Genomic DNA, 17,648 nt, shown 5'->3' with positions numbered 1-17,648 from the left:
GGTCCTCCTTGGTTGCATACAGGTTCTTCAAATCTCTTGGGCCTTCAATCCCTACTTGAGATGGTGCTTTAGTCTTGATCTTGAGCATGTGCATAGTTGGGAAATAGACCGAGGGTTTGTTGTACCAACAGAACCCCCAGGCCTACCCCGAACGTGGTTAAGAGCATCGTCGGGGTAGGGCCTAATAAGTGCACATGTAGAATTGTTGAAGGGGTTGGCCCCTTGAGGTTTTTCTTTGCTGCTTCATTAGTATTGATCTTGGGGCAGTTTCCGATTTCCCCGCGCGTGATGTAAAGCCAACAGTGGTGGGGCCGCGGCAGTGATGGCCCGTGAATGACTTTAACGCACGGGATAGAAAACCGCCAAATTACTCTGCCCAGAGAGCACTCTTATCCTTAGCCACGTATGCCGCATGCATATCGCAGGGTAGGTAACGGAGGCGTGTAGTGCGGAAGAGCATCTTAAAGAGGGCATGTCTGCCTTGAATTGGCCAGGGAGGGAGGTGGTTGCCTGTTGATGGAGCAGCTACCCTTCCCCGCCCGGCCTATAAAAGGAGGGGCGGAGGAGGGCGAAGGCATTCATCCCTGCATCCTTCCTCCGCTTCTCTTAGTTCTCTGCTTCTTCTGGTAATATTGAAGGGAAGGGCCCGGGGCCAACCCCTAGGCTTCTGCTCGGGGCAATTGTTGTCTCATGTTGGTTCTTATGCTCGGGGAGTGAGCTTGGTCCTTGGTGTGGCGATCCTCTTGGTCTCTTTGAAGCTCGGCCAGGAGGGAGGGATGGATATCACTGGTAAAACCACCATTGCCACTCCCGGAGGCCTTGGGCCTGTTGTTGATGAGGACGTGCCTTATTGCCCGCCAAGGAGGGGTGTGGTGCGCCTCGAGCCCCCTGGCCATTTGAGCCGCTCACCATCTTCCCAGGGAGAGCACGGGACGGGTGTCTAGTCCTCCTCTTGGAACGGTGTTTATGGAGACAAAGCCTGGGGAGAAGGAGAAGACGGGAGGCAGGACAACTAGTACGAGCACGAATACATCGATGCGTTCGTGTCATACTGGCGACCTCCTGCCCATCTGCCTGGCTCTTCCCCCCTTTTCCCGGCGCCATCATCACTGTTTCTTCTGGCTGCCGGGAAAAGGATGGTACCCCTGGTGCTCCCGTTGCCTTCTGGGGCCTTCTGACCGGGCCCCGGTGTCTTCCTCTGCCGGTGCCTATGTTGGAGCCATCCTTCCGGTCCTGGAGGCAGTGACCAGGGATCCGTCGAGCCGCTCCGCATGTCTTCCTCATTTGCAGCCTCGCCACTCCTTATCCTGTCAAACTGGGTTCACCAGCTCCTGACGAAGATCGGGGTGGCGTTGTGCCGGCACGGCACCCGTCCTCTTCTCTTCCCACCGCAATCCCTGGGATAAGAGGAATAAGGAGAAGATTTTACGGGGCACTTATCTTTTTTTAACCTTAAATCGGTAGGCGATCGCCAAATTTTAATTCAAGTAATTTAATCTCTCGAGTCCATCTTTGTATGTTGTAATGCATGTACTTGCAACTGCATATGAATGAAAAAAGATGTATCTCATCGGGAACTCGTGCATGTGTATGTCCATCCAGAAGAAAAGTGCTTCTTAAATAGAATAAACGAGTTTTCCCCGGCAGGATATCCTGCTGGCACCCTCTTTGTCTGCCGAAGAACTTCGTTTGTCGGGGAACAGACAGAGGGGCCAACCCCCCGCAAACTCCTTTTTCCCAAAGGCCACTATGACCACCCTGACTGAAGCAGCGTTCACATCATGGATGGGAGAACCTAAGTTTCAAAGAGGGAGGGGAGGTTTTCTTATGCAAAGTTGTAGATTTACAGAATACTAATGGACAAGAGGTGAACTTATCTGTTTCGCTTGCTGGGGATCGCCGTGCCTTGCAATCTTCCCATGCTTTGTCGAAGCCAGGTTCATGGCAAGAACCTGCAACTCCATGTAGATGAGAATGACTACAGGATGCAATCCTATTTATATGCATATGCAAATGCTCATGAAGTGCTTATGGAATGAAATGGGTGTGCTCGTGCATGCATGCAATCTTAGTTGCCCCCCCCCCTACATCGCTTCTTTATTTTCTCTTGCATGGGGTCATCTCCCCGGCTTGTACAAGGGGTTACATGCAACTTCGGCAATGCCATGTACAATGGGTGGCTGCTGGGCAGGGCCCGGCAGCCTCTGCACCTTACGGGTAGAACTTATGGAGATGCTCAATGTTCCATGAGTTTTGCAATGGTGTGCCATCTCCGGTCTCCAGACGGACTGCACCGGGTCTAGAGACTCGTACTACCCGGTAAGGGCATTCCCACTTTGGTGATAACTTGTGTGTACCCTTGGCGGACTAAACGCGCCTAAGGACAAGGTCACCTTCCTCAAGACACCGGGCACGAACCCTGTGGCTGTGATAGCGACGTAGGGCTTGCTGATAGCATGTAGCATGCGTAGCGGCCCGGAGACGGTTCTCCTTGTGTAGCATAGCGTCGTCACATTGGTGCTGATCTTGCGCTACTTCATCGTAGGCAAGCACCCGAGGGGACCCATAAATGAGTTCTGTGGGGATAACTACTTCTGCCCCGTAGACTAGCGAGAAGGGAGTTTGCCCAGTAGCTCGATTAGGTGTCGTTTTGAGGGACTAGAGAACTACCGGCAGCTCCTCGATCCACTGCCTGGCGTGCTTCTGCAGCATATCAAAAGTCCTTGTCTTGAGTGCATGAAGCAATTCAGCATTCGCCCTCTCAGCTTGTCCATTGCTCCGGGGGTGTGCCACAGAGGCAAATGAGATCTTGCATCCGAGGGTATGAACAAATTGCATGAAGGCATGGCTCATGAATTGGGTGTTGTTATTAGTGATGATCCTTGCCGGAACTCCAAATCGACATACCAATTCTCTCAAGAACTTGATAGTTGAGTGAGCAGTCACCTTCCACATGGCATTTCATTCGCAGGGTCCATATGCCCGGCTGGAGGGGGTGGTCCGGCTGGCTATGAGGAGTTGTTTCCGGCAGGGTCTCTGCCGGGAGCAGATGGCTCGATTGGGAGAGGCTTACCGTAGTCCAGCTTTCTCCTTTTCTGGGCCATTGTGGTTGGTGAAACGCAGGGTTGAGAGAGGTGGAGAACAAAAGTTCCTGGTTCCACAGGAAGCTTCTGCGCAGCGCACTTTGACAGGTGATCAGCTATGAAGTTTTCCGCACAGGGTACATGCTCTGTTTGCAACCCGTCAAAGCGCTCCTCTAACCTCCTTGCTTCCTCAACGTATGCTTCCATCAATGGGCTTTGATAATCCTTGTTGACTTGTCTCACCACCAACTGTGAATCTCCTCGAATGATCAACTTCTTGATTCCCAATTCTGCTCCAAATCTAAGCCTGGCAATGAGCCCTTCATACACAGCTTTTTGTTGGTGGCTTCTTCCCAGAGGGGGGCCACAAGAAGCACGCCAGCTCCTGCACCTTGTAGGGAAAAAGCACCATCAAAATACATAATCCATTCTTGGGGTGATTCCTTGCCGGGGAGAGCTGTTTATGTTGCTTCCTCAATAGAGGTTGGCGTCCATTTTGTAATAAACTCTGCCAGCACCCTACTTTGAATGGTGTAAGTGCTCTAAAATTTCAAACCAAAACTGGATAACTCCAAAGCCCACTCCACTATTCTGCAACAGAAATAGTGTAACAATCGTGATCTCATGGGCTTGGAAGTAGTGGCGTAGTTTTTTAAGGCCATGATGAGGCCAAAGATCAACTTTTGCACACCAGAGTACCTCGATGTAGCCCCTTGCAACCAGGAGCTGACGAAGTACACTGGGCGATGCACCACTTTCTTCCTTGCCGTGTCCTTGGGGTTGCACTCGTTGTCGTGCTTACTGCTGTTCTGATCCTCTTCTGACTCTGCCGCGGTCTGGCCGGTCTCTGCTTCATCCATTTCTCGCTGTGCTACCAAGGCTGCACTGACCACTTAGTTGGTTGTTGCCAAGTAAAGCAGTAATGGCTCTTGAGGTTTGGGTGCAACCAAGGTAGGCACAGATGACAGGTAAGCCTTCAACTCTTGCAAGGTTGTATCTTCCTCTGAGGTCCACTTAATAGGCCATGCCTTCTTCAAAATTTTGAAGAACGGCAGGGCACGCTCGGCAGACTTGGAAATGTATCTGCTTAGCGCGGCAACACATCCCGTCAAGCGCCTCACATCCTTAACTGTGCTTGGAGCTTGGATCTGCTTAATGGCCTTGATATTTTCGGGGTTAGCTTCGATCCCTCGGTGGGACACGAAGAATCCAAGTAGCTTGCCGGAGAGAACACCGAATATGCACTTCTCTGGGTTAAGCTTGAGGTTGACCTTGCACAAATTAGCAAATGTCTCCTCCAAATCCTAGATAAGGGTGGCCTTATCCTTGGTTTTGACTACAATGTCGTCCATATAAGCTTCTATGTTTTTGTATAGTTGTGTCTCGAAACCAATCTGGACTGCTCTTGCAAAAGTAGACCCGACACTCTTCAATCCGAAAGGCATGCAGACAAAATAGTATGTACCACATGGAGTGATGAATGATGCTTTCTCCTCATCTTCTTTGGACATGAAGATCTGGTGATATCCGGAGTATGCATCCAAAAAGGAGAGCAGATAACACCCTGAAGTAGAATCCACTATCTGATCGATGCGCGGCAAGGGGAATGGGTCCTTTGGGCAATCTTTATTGAGATCTGTGAAATCAATGCAAAGCCTCAATTTCCCATTCTCCTTCCGGACTACCATTAGGTTTGCCAACGATGTAGGGTGCAGTACTCCTCTGACCAATCTAGCTGCCTCTAACTTCTTGATTTCCTCGGCAATGAACTGCTGCCGCTCCAAGGCTTGCTTCCTAACTCTCTGCTTGACGAGTCGGGCATGTGGGTAGACAGCAAGGTGGTGCTCGATTACCTCCCTGGGAATGCTGGGATATTAGATGGTTGGCAGGCAAACACATCGATATTTGCCCACAAGAAGGCAACAAGCGTTCTTTCCTATTTGTCGTAAAGGGTGGCGCTGATGGTGAAAGTACCATCAACACCAGCCAGCCCTGTCGGGACCTTCCTCACTTGGGGTGCTGCAACTTTGGACCTCTTCATGTTGGAACACTCCGACACGTCATCAACGGGTGCCGTGCACTCGGAGGGTCAAGCTTCTCGGACTCTTTGTCGGAGATCCTACAATCCATCTTCTTCCCTCTGCTTTCCTTGGCGGGGACTGTCGTGGGATTGTCACGGCGGATGTCCTAGTGTGATGACCTAGTCGTGGAGCCATCGCAATGTAGTTAGCTTAAAGGGGTTAAAGCGGGACAAAGGACGCAAGGAGTTTATACTGGTTCGGCCCCTTGCGGTGAAGGTAAAAGCCTAATCCAGTTGTGATGGGATTTCTATGGTTTCGATGACCAGGGAGCGAATCCGCTTTGCCTGGCTCTCGAGTTGTTGGTTCTCTGTCCTTGAACCGGTGCCGGGTCGGCCCTTTATATACACAGGTTGACGCCCGGCTGTTTACAGAATCCCGGCCGGCTCATAAACATTTCCGGCTCGGTTTCTATCCTTTCCTATCTTACAACACAAGTTACACACCTTATGGCGGTTTATGTCTACGGTCCCTAATTCGACTTTGGGCCCTGGGCTTTGAGATCTCTTATAGTAAAGCGCCATACTCCTTGTCTTCATGGGCTTCAATACAGATAACTCATTACAGGTATAACCCGCCCCCTCCAGGGCGGTTTATAATCAGTAGTTATATCCCCAACATTAGGCCCCAGATTGACTTGAACCTGCTCATGTCAATCTTCAACACTGTAGGAAAATTTCTTCTTCAGCACCTTGAAGTAAACCTTGTAATCCGCCATGATCATCTTCCCAGATTATAATAAACCATCATGATGTCACCTGTTCATTAAAAAACCGTATATACCTTTCTTTTATTAACGAGCCTCCGAAAATCGAGGCGACAACTCTGTCACATATCCATTTTTTGGCCTCCTCGATTCCGGCGCCTGTCGCTTATCCCTTCGTCTTATAAATAGGGCCGAGGGTCCCTTTCCTTTTCTCCCCTTTGCCTCTTCATCTTTCTTCCACCTCGTGTCGCCTCAGTACTCGAGCGCTGCTACCGCCAACGACCTTCACCTCTTCCCCAACAACGGCCGCTGCATCAACCTGATTCGACCAGATTTTCGTCTGCACGTCTCCGCATTCAACAGCCCTGGTGAGTCTTTGTTTGCTCTTTCCCGTAGACCCTATTTAGGGTTTCTGCGAGTTCATCGAAGCTTAGTGCTGTTCTTCCCTGTTCTTCTCGGTAACGTAAATGGCGAGTTGAGATCTGATATTTTCCTGTGTAGTCGTAGTTATAGTTCCCTTTTTCATCATTAGATCATCCTCTTCGTATAGAAAAATCTCATCTGGAGCTGATTAACTGCTCAAGCACCTGCATTTTAGGTCTGAATATATTTTGATTTACTGACATGCTGCAGATCTGAAATTATCATATCAATCTATGAAACCTATTTTTCCATCACTTAGTTATTTCAGATCTGTATCTTCCATACCAAAGTAGGCGGTTTAACTTTTAGAAAATAACCTGCCATATACCATTAGTCCCCTTGTAAACCGCAATCGCTTTATCATTTATAATAGCATCAATCTTCGGTTTAACAATTTTGCATGCCTGAATACCTTTTGTCTCTTAACCTGCAACGCTTTATGTTTGTCAACCATGACTCTTAAACCGGCACAAACCTTCCTTCAGGTTGTCCAAAAACTGGCCAAGACTTTTTATTCTTGTAACTGGGTTCCATCCTGGGTTACGGAAGAAGATCTGAAAGGATGTGTTATAACTAGCTCTTTACCAAAACAGAGTGAAATCCACTGGCGAGCCCCCGGTCAAGAAAGTCCTCCTGAGCCCAAGGATGGTGAGATAGTTCTGTTTGTCGATCATCTGAACTGTGGTTTCAAACCTCCCGGATCAAGGTTTTTTGGTGATGTGCTTGCTAGCTTCCAGATCCACCCTCAAGATATTGGACCTAACTCTATGTCCAATATTTGTAATTTTCAAGTGTTTTGTGAGGCTTATCTGCAAGAAGAACCGACCGTTGAACTGCTCAGGAACTTTTTCTATTTAAACCGCCGCACTGAATTTCTAGACAGGCCCAATACTGAACTTGGCAGCGTTTCAATTCAGAAAAGGGAAGACGTCAGCTTCCCTCACGCCAAACATCATAGTCACCCTAAGGATTGGAACCAGACTTGGTTCTACTAGAAGGATACTTCCCCTGATGATGAGAAACCTCTGTCGATTTATCGTGCTCACCGGCTTACCAAAACATATCCATTTCCGCAAAGGTTGACTGCAAAGGATTGGGCCAAATATGCACCACAACTCGCCAAGCTCAGAGCCTTTGTGGCGAATGGTTTGATAGGAATTGACTTTCTACAAATGCTGGATATCTTGGGGTACTTTGCCTTTAAGTCGTTGCCCCAGTTTAATGTGCGAGTACACAGGGAACTTGAAAGATCCTCAACGGCACACTGACATTCAGTTAACTGACGCTGAAATTACTAAAGCTGTCAAAAAGATACTGGATGAATCGGTGGATGTCTCCAGCAAAACAGGACTAAGTCCCTTCTGCATTTCAAATAAACCGCCAGCTATAAGAATTGCTTAACACCTATTGGAACCTGCCATTCCTAACCCTTCCTTGTAACCTTTGTCAATCTTTGGAGGGTGATAATCCGTTCTGGAAGAAGAAACCTCAGGATAAACCGGCAAAGACGCCTTGCCCCAAGACCAAGGTTACTAAAAACCTGCCAAGAAGAAAACCGCTAAACCCTCCGATTTAAACGTTGATGAAGAACTAGATAATCCGGGATCAGAGATAGAACTTGATTCTCTAGGCTCTTTTCTCATACACCTCATTGACAATGACTATTATCAGGATGACGCCGAAGCCAGCCATGCTGATGATGTAGAGATAATTATTCTTTCCTCCGGTTCAGATCATCTGGCAACACAGAAAACCCGTCAAGCAAACCGGAAAGTAAGATTTTCTCACCCCTAGCTTACATGGACCCAAACTTTCTTTTGAATAAGCAGCAACACGAAGCTCGCCACACAACACGGAACAACGGCCAGGTAGTTACTTCAGCCGGTTTACCGAACACTCTAGTTCAGAAACGTCGATCAGAGGTCTCATATATTTCTGATACTCCTTATCCCAAGGTGGGTTATTTCCGGCAATCTCTTAATCCATCTGATTCAAACTATCAGGGAACACCTCATTCATCATCCGGTGAATCAATGGCCACACAACTCCCTCCTCTCAAGACTGTTCCTGGGTGAGCACTTTAAACTTAACCCTATATGCCTTATACTTGTTTCTTATACTAACATTTATGTCTATTCCTTTCAGGGCCAAGGCCAGAGCCAGCAAAAAGGCCAAACTAAATACACCGATTGATGATAATCCGGCCTCTTAACTGGAGAAGACCCCTGAACCACTAGACCCAAATGTTGATGCTATCTTAGATGATTCGGTACCTCAAGTTCAGGATACTTTTGTTGAACCGGTGGAGACAGATCCAATGAGTCAGGCTGCTGATCTGCCAAGCCCAGCAAAAACGGCTGATAAACCGCTGAGCCCAGCCAAAACTGCTGAGGATAACACACACGATATCATGATTACCGGCATTGGCCACACCACCTTGGCAATCCTATCGCTTTATCAAAGCATAGTGCCAAAGAAAAACATTCCGCTATGGAAAAGGGCAGTGGAAAACAGATTTATCAAGCTATGCCCACCTCAACGCCCAAGATATGAAGCTGGTTCTTAAACCGCCTATACACAAGCCGCAACTATGAAGCCGGTTTTGGTGGGCCTCATAAAGGAACGATATGGGCATAATTGTTTCTCTTGTGTCCAATTTCTAGTGTCAACTCCAATAGCCCCCAAGGGTCAGTTTATGATATCAACATAAACCGAGACTTCATATTATTTCAACTATGCCTGCGTAGCCCCCAAGGGTTGGTTTATCTTTCCAGGATGAACCGGGGCATTTAGAGTACAAATTTTGTATATTTTGCCTGTGTAGCCCTCAGGGACCGGTTTGTACCTCTAGGATGAATCGGTACATTTCTGTCATTAATCTTCCAAAATTCTTGATAATCATCCTTGTAATCCGATTGACGAGGAAAAAAATCCATAACCTTGACTTGAGCAAATATGCATTAGCCCCCAAGTGCCAAGTGTATAACTTGTTATGTGCTTGGGACTTAAGATGTCAGCTGATAAAAAGCAATATGCATTAGCCCCCAAGTGCCAAGTGTATAACTTGTTATGTGCTTGGGACTTCAAATATGCACTTCCAACTCATTTAAATGTCTCTTGCAGGCTGATCTGAGGAAAAAGGAATCTCAAATCGCCGACCTTCAGGAAAATATCAAATCCCAGCAAGCAGAAACTTCCAAGCTAAAGAGGAGCTAAATGGCGCCTTAACCACCATGGAACAGCTGAAGGAGAACTTTTAAATCGAACGGGCGGGATGGGACCCTAAAAAAGAAACTCTGCTAAAGCGGGCGGAGGACGCTGAAACAACTCTTAAACCGGTAGCAGAAGAACTGACTAGCTTGAAGCGGCAAATCAATGCCATGACCACTGCTTTGTTTGGTAAGTACCCTTATGATAAGCTTCAACATGTATTATCCCATAAACTGCCGATTTATCAATATGTTCAATGATGCAGGATCTCGCATTACCCATCTGGGCTCTGATATGCAGAAGAAGTTGAAGGCTACCTATACTCTTATGGAGCAGTTATATATAGGCACACAACGGATCATTTGTATTGCCGCTCATAACAAACTGCCTCCAACCCTGATCAAGGAAATATTAGAAAAGCTGCCAATGTTGTCTGCCCGGTTGGACAAGTTAAAAAGATTAGCTACAAGGGCAGGTGCTCTGACTATGCTAATCCGGGCTAAATCCTGGATACCAGATCTTGACTCGGCTGATATAGGAAGCGGCTATCCGAGCATAAAGCAAGACGGGTCAGAGTTTGATAATGATGATCTTCAAGATTTGACGAAGGAAATGCGCCCATTAGCGAACAAATTGGCCGAAGAAACATATCTTTCTCACTATCAGGCGGTTTATGATGCTGACAACAAATGACTTGCTGCGCCAACTCATGATGTGGAAAATCCTATCCCGCCAATCCATAAGCATACCTATGCCCCTGATGTTGACCCCTCCACCCTTATAAGCGATGAAGTTGTATTCAAGGCCCAAACTAGAATCAATTGGACAACCGTTGACTTCTAGCCGCTAGGTGGAGACGAGGAGGATGAACCAGCGCAGGATGATCCGCAACCATCAAGTCAAACCGACGAAGAATCATGATCCGGAGACCGGTTTAGCCTTCTGCATACTGCAATCTTTGCTGAAAAGACAATTATCCTTTTGGGCATCAAAACGCCTTGTAATAGGCTTGTTTAAACACTTGGTCTGCTATGCCATCATGCATATTCACTTTGCATGATACTGTTAATCCGCCATGATTTATGTTATGTCTGCTTATGATCCTTAGCAGCTTTATTTGACTTGTTTCTACATATAACAAGTTGAAAGTGTCCTGGCGGTTTATCGCCGGACGGGTCATAATGCCCAACATATAATCCGGGTTTATAACCAGGATGTATTGAAGGATAATCAAATATGAAATATATCATACCTATGACATTGAATCACATCGTTGGCTCACCAACTTTCCGTAGTAAGGGTGATAACCCAAATCTTGAGTACTGATAACTCCTCCCTGTTTTGTCGGTTTATAGTAAAGCCGTACCGGGTGGTAATAAACACCGGATTATTCGTATATCATACTGGCGACTAGTAGTCGAAGCCAGACCGGGTAAATCAACACCGGTTTATATCTGATTGCATACTAACGAGTTATAATCGACAGCGAAGCCGGGTCAATAGATACCAGCAATATTCTCAATTTGTTCGGCCGACTTATAGTCAACAGCCAGGCCAAGTCAATAAACACCGGTTTAGTATAAAACGCCTCAGAAAATAAATATCAAAAAAGAAATATTTCAGAAGAAAACATATAAAAAAGGCGAGGCTTTTCATGGGCTGCCAGGCCACCGAGTTAAACCATTTTACAAAGCCTTATAAGATGGACCTCACATTAACCAATCGTCATTTTAACTATGACAAGTTCAGGGTCATTATAAGATTGACTTGTCAAACGTTCAACGGGCCTTACCAGGATTACCTGGGTGGAGTGGCTTACTTAAAAAGGTAGGATAACCTGGGGTTTTAGGTGAATACACCTGGCTTCCAAGCCTGGCTTTTATAGCCTATTACAAGGTTATAGACTCTTTGTTCCTGTAGAAGTAAAGAGCCCCCTAGTAATATTTTGAGTTGTGCTCAATGGGTGCCTATGTTTGAGTTGTGCTTTGCAACAGACTCTCTTTGGCTCCTTTTGACCTTGGGTGGCAAGCCCCCAAGTTCTTTTTATGTGTGTCTTATGAGCCGGATCAATGGGTAATTAGAACTCCGCTTTATAAATAGAAGCCCCCATGTAACCAAAAACCTTTTAAGGAATAACAGCATAGGCCCCGCTTTAGCAGGGATGCCGCTTTATTACATTGGTCATCATAATATATACATTATCAGTAATATGTACATAAGAGGAGCCTATGGCTCAGGTGTAGTAAGGCCGAAGATGATATATATTCCACGGCTGGTGGGTCTCCTCCTCCAATTTACATGAGTCTTTGTGCTCTGGAACATCGATATGGTAGTATGACCTGTTGTGCAGATTCTTGCTGACCACAAAAGGTCCTTCCCAAGGCGGGGATAACTTGTGCATATCAGTCTGATCCTCAATGAGCCGGAGCACCAAATCCCCTTCTTGAAACACGTTGGCTTTAACCCGACGACTGTGATAACGACGCAGATCTTGCTGGTAAATCATTGAACGTGCCACTGCAATATCACGCTTCTCATCCAACAGGTCAAGTGCTTCCTGACGTGTCTTCTCATTGTCAGCTTCAACATAAGCCGCTACATGGGGTGAGTCATGATGGATGTCACTAGGGAGAACTTCCTATGCTTCATAAACCATGAAAAAAGGTGTATAACCCGTAGATCTGTTGGGCGTGGTATTGATGCTCCATAACACAGAAGGTAACTCCTCCACCCAACAACTCGGCGTCCTCTGCAAAGGAACCATAAGCCAGGGCTTGATGCCTCTTAGGATCTCTTGATTGTCTCTCTCTGCTTGACCATTAGACTAAGGATGAGCCACGGATGACACGTCAAGCCAGATGTGCTCATGCTGACAAAATTCTTTCATAGCACTTTTGGACAGATTAGTGCCATTATCAGTTATGATGATGTGTGGAAAACCAAACCGGAAAATCACCATCTTGATGAATTGGACCGCCGTGGCTGCATCACACTTACTGACTGGCTCTTCCTCCACCCACTTAGTGAATTATCAACCGCCACTAGAAGGTGGGTCTTCTTATCCTTGGATCTCTTAAAGGGCCCAACCATATCTAGCCCCCAAGTTGCAAATGGCCAAGTGATTGGAATCATCCTCAATTCTTGAGCCGAAACATGAGCGCGGCGTGAAAACTTCTGACAACCATCATACCTTTTTACAAAGTCCTCAGCATCAGCATGAGCCATCAGCCAATAGAAGCCATGACAAAAAGCCTTAGCTACCAAGGATTTTGAACCAACATAGTGACCACAATCTCCTTCGTGGATCTCACGCAAAATCTCACAAACTTCTTCAGGAGATACACAATGCTGAAACGCACCTGTTACACTGCAATGATGCAATTCTCCATTGACAATGGTCATTGACTTGGATCACCGGATTATCTGCCTGGCCAAAATTTCATCCTCCGGTAACTCGCCCCGGTTCATATACACCAAACATGGGACCGTCCAATCTGGGATAACATGAAGAGCTGCCACTAACTGAGCCTCCGGATCAAGAATAGCCAAATCCAGGTATCTTGACCGATGGGTTATGCAAAACATCCAGAAAAACATTGGGTGGAACCGGCTTACGTTGGGAACCCAAACAGCTTAAAGCGTCCGCCGTTTCGTTCTTTCGCCGGTCCACATGGTCAACCTGATAACCCTTGAAGTGACCAGCAACAATATCTACTTCTCGATGATACACTGCCATGAGTAGGTCCTTGGAATCCCAAGTACCCGACACTTGCTGAGCCACCAAGTCCGAGTCACCGAAACACTTAACCCGGCTTAAATTCATCTCCTTAGCCATTCGAAGACCATGGAGTAAGGCCTCATATCCATCTGCATTGTTTGTGCAAGGGAACATTAAACGGAGAACATAACAAAACTTATCACCTCGTGGGGAAGTTACCACGACTCCAGCCCCCGAGCCTTCCAATTGCCTGGATCCATCGAAATGAATAGTCCAATAAGTATGATCCAGCTTTTCTTCCGGCGCCTGTAACTCTGTCCAGTCATTGATGAAATCCACAAGCGATTGGGACTTGATTGCCGTAAGAGGCACATATTTTAACCCGTGAGGTCCAAGCTCAATAGCCCACTTAGAAACTCGGCCAGTTTCTTCCCTGTTTTGGATTATATCTCCCAAAGGAGCAGAACTGACCACAGTGATGGGATGACCCTGACAATACTGCTTAAGCTTCCGGCTTGCCATGAGAACTCCATACACATGATTCTGCCAATGTGGGTACCTCTGTTTGGACTCAATCAACACCTCACTGATATAATAAACCGGTCGTTGAACCGGATACTCCTTCCCAGCTTCCTTGCGCTCCACCACAATGGCCACACTAACAGCCCGGGCATTAGCAGCTACATATAACAACAACGGCTCTTTATCAACCGGAGCAGCAAGGATAGGTGGCTCAGCTAACTGCTTTTTCAACTCCTCAAATGCTGCATTAGCAACATCACTCCAGACAAAATTATCTGTCTTTTTCATCATTTGATATAGAGGGATAGCCTTCTCTCCTATTCGGCTGATAAACTGGCTGAATGCTGCAATACGACCCGCCAGACGTTGAACATCGTTAATACACACTGGTTTAGCCAGAGACGTAATAGTTTGATCTTTTCCGGATTAGCTTCAATGCCCTTGTTAGACACTAGAAAACCCAAGAGCTTCCCTGCCGGAACACCAAAAACACACTTGGCCAGATTAAGCATCATCTTATAGACCCGGTGATTATCAAAAGTTTCCTTCAAGTCAGCTATCAACGTCTACTCCTTTCTGGACTTCACCACAATATCATCCACATAAGCATGAACATTGCACCCAATCTGATTATGAAAACAATTCTGCATGCAGCGCTGATAAGTTGTCTGGACATCTAGAGCCCGAAAGGCATAGATACATAGCAGAAGGCTCCAAAGGGAGTTATAAAAATTGTCTTCTCTTGGTCCTTAACTGCCATTTTGATCTGATGATAACCAGAAGAAGCATCTATAAAGCTCAAACGCTCACAACCCACCGTAGCATCAATGATTTGATCAATACGAGGGAGAGCAAAGGGATTAGCTGGACAAGCCTTGATCAAATCTGTGTAGTCCACACACATCCGCCAAGTGTCGTTCTTCTTAAGCTCTAGCACTGGGTTAGCTAACCATTTAGGGTGAAAAACCTCCACAATAAACCCTACTGCCAAGAGCCGGGCTACCTCCTCACCAATAGCCTTACGCCTTTCTTCATTGAAGCGGCGGAGAAGTTCCCTGACCGGTTTAAACTTAGGATCAATATTAAGAGTGTGCTCAGCGAGTTCCCTCGGTACACCTGGCATGTTAGAAGGTTTCCATGCAAAGATGTCTCGGTTCTCATGGATGAACTCGATGAGCGCGCTTTCCTATTTCGGATCCAGATTAGCACTGATGCTAAAGTGCTTGGATGAATCGCCAAGAACAAAATCAACTAACTTGGTTTCCTCAGCCGATTTAAACTTCAATGCCAGATCATGCTGTGTAGTTGGTTTTGTCAAAGAAGTCATATCCACCGGATCAACATTGTCCTTATAAAATTTCAACTCCTCTGTTGCACAAATTGACTCAGCATAGGCCGCATCACCCTCTTCACATTCCAAAGCGATCTTATGGCTCCCATGTATCGTGATGGTCCCCTTATGACCCGGCATCTTGAGCTGCAGATACACATAACATGGCCTTGCCATGAACTTAGCATAAGCCGGCCGTCCAAACAGGGCATGATAAGGGCTCTTGATTTTCACTACTTCAAAAGTCAATGTCTCTTATCTTGAGTCATAATCATCTCCAAAAGCAACCTCTAGAGCTCTCTTACCAACTAGGTACACCGATTTACCAGGCACCACACCATGGAAAACAGTGTTCGACGGTTTAAGATTTTTATCTGTCAACCCCATGCGACAGAAGGTTTCATAATAAAGGATATTGATACTTCTCCCTCCATCCATGAGCACCTTGGTGAACTTATACCCCCCAACCTGAGGTGCCACCACCAATGCCAGATGACCCGGATTATCAACCCGGGGTGGATGATCCTCTTGACTCCACAAAATGGGTTGTTCAGACCAGCGCAGATAACGGGGCACTACTGGTTCAACGGAGTTTGCTGCCCCTTTATGAAGCTTCTGATCGCGCTTGCATAAGCTATTGGTGAAGACATGATACTTCCCACTATTCAACTGCTTCGGATTGCTCTGGTAACCCGATTGTTGCTGCTGCTAACTCCCCTGATGATTATAACCACCCTGATTACCCTGACTGCCTTGATTGCCATGTCCGCTCTGGTTGCCTTAAAATCCTGAACCAAAACTTCCTCCACCATAACCCGGTCCATGAGAACTGCCTCCTGAACCGCCGGGCGGCACATGATCGTATTGGAAAAGATCCGACTTTTTGCACTCCCGCATGATAAAGCAATCCTTCCAAAGCTGCGTGGCTGGTCTCTCTCACGTCTCATGCCTTGGAAAAGGCTGGGTTAATGGGCGCTCAAGGTTGACACTTGATCCTCCACTCCATGGGGGCGGTTTACCCTTACAACGCTGATTATTATTCTGCGTGTTGGTGTTAGCCACAAAATCCAAACTGTTATCTGCTTTGCTCTTATCGTTGTTTCCATGACCCGTCGGGTTATGCTGCTGCCCCTTGTTACTGCCACTCTTCTTTCCCTTCCCTGGCTTTTCATCATCAGACTCAGGGTCCTTGGTACTAGAAGAGTCGGTATACTTAACCAGAGCTGCCATAAGCGTTCCCATGTCATTGCAGTGACGCTTGAGCCATCCCAATTTCAGCTTCAAAGGCGTGAACCGACAATTGCCCTCCAACATTAAGACTGCTGTATCAGCACTAATGCGGTCCGATGAATGCAAGATATCTAAAACCCGGCGCACCCAATGGGTTGTCGATTCACCTTATTCTTGGACACAGGCGGCTAAGTCCACAATTGACATGGGCTGCTTGCACGTGTGCTTGAAATGCTAGATAAACCGGGCCTTTAATGCAACCCATGACCCAATGGAGTTAGCTGGCAAACTTTTCAGCCAAGTGCGAGCTGTTCCTTCCAACATCATGGTGAAGTATTTAGCACAACCAGCATCATCCACATCCAGCATCTCCATTGGCATCTCATAGCTTTAGATCCATGACTTGGGGGGTAAATCGGCAGTATAATTGGGCACTTTGCAGGGACCTTTGAAATCCTTGGGCAACCGTACATTACGTAGAGCCGGGGCGAGACACGGCACACCCAAAGAGCTGGAGGTAACTCCTAGCTCCATCGAAGTTGACGGGCCGCATACTGCGCCGCTAACTCGGCTCCTCGACGCGCTCTGCCCTGATCCACCAAATCCTGAGCATTAGTACCACCACCTGCCGGATTATGCCCTCGAGGCGGTTTACGGTCCCGCGCACTGCATGACCCGACCGGTTCATCAAGGTGCCTGTTGTAACTCTGGCTTGGGCGGGTGGTGGAATGAATCCTCTCGTGGCTGTATGAATACGCCTGCTGCTGAGTCAAAGCTGTCTGAAGGAGCTCCCTAGCGTGTCGCGTGTCAACCACAACGGGGGACTCACCTTCGACTAGGAGGGCTACCAATCGTGAAGCGGTGGCGACTATGTTATCCAGGGGGTTGGAGTAATGACCCGGAGGCGTTGACACATGCTGCGGCGGGATATTCAGACGAGGCGGATCCATTATGCACGGTTGATCCGGCGCCCCTGTTCCAGGTGCTTCTACCCGGTTTACCACTGGCTTCTTACTGGTTCCTACTCCTGGCGTGTTAAAGAGATTCCTTGGCTCATAGACCGGAGGCAGGTGGGACTGGTACCTTCTCCTCATTACATCATTTGATGTGTTTCGATCCAACATCGCTGATAAGCCTGTGCATCCAACTCGGCCCACTCCGCAGCCATTCTGGTGTTCTCGGCTACCAGGTCTGCCTTGGCTTGAGCTATCTGATCCTTTACCTTCGCGACTTCCGTGTTAAGATGATCCTGATTCACCGGGTTAACTTCAGCCGCCAGCAGTGTTGCCAAAATGTCGAATAAATCGGACAAAACCTGAGCCGGCGGTTGCGCAGGGCCTCCTGCCCC

Source organism: Triticum aestivum, chromosome 4A, assembly GCF_018294505.1.
Source record: "Triticum aestivum cultivar Chinese Spring chromosome 4A, IWGSC CS RefSeq v2.1, whole genome shotgun sequence".
Lineage (NCBI taxonomy): Eukaryota > Viridiplantae > Streptophyta > Magnoliopsida > Poales > Poaceae > Triticum > Triticum aestivum.
The sequence above is the reverse complement of the archived record's forward strand: the minus strand, read 5'-3'. Positions refer to the sequence as shown.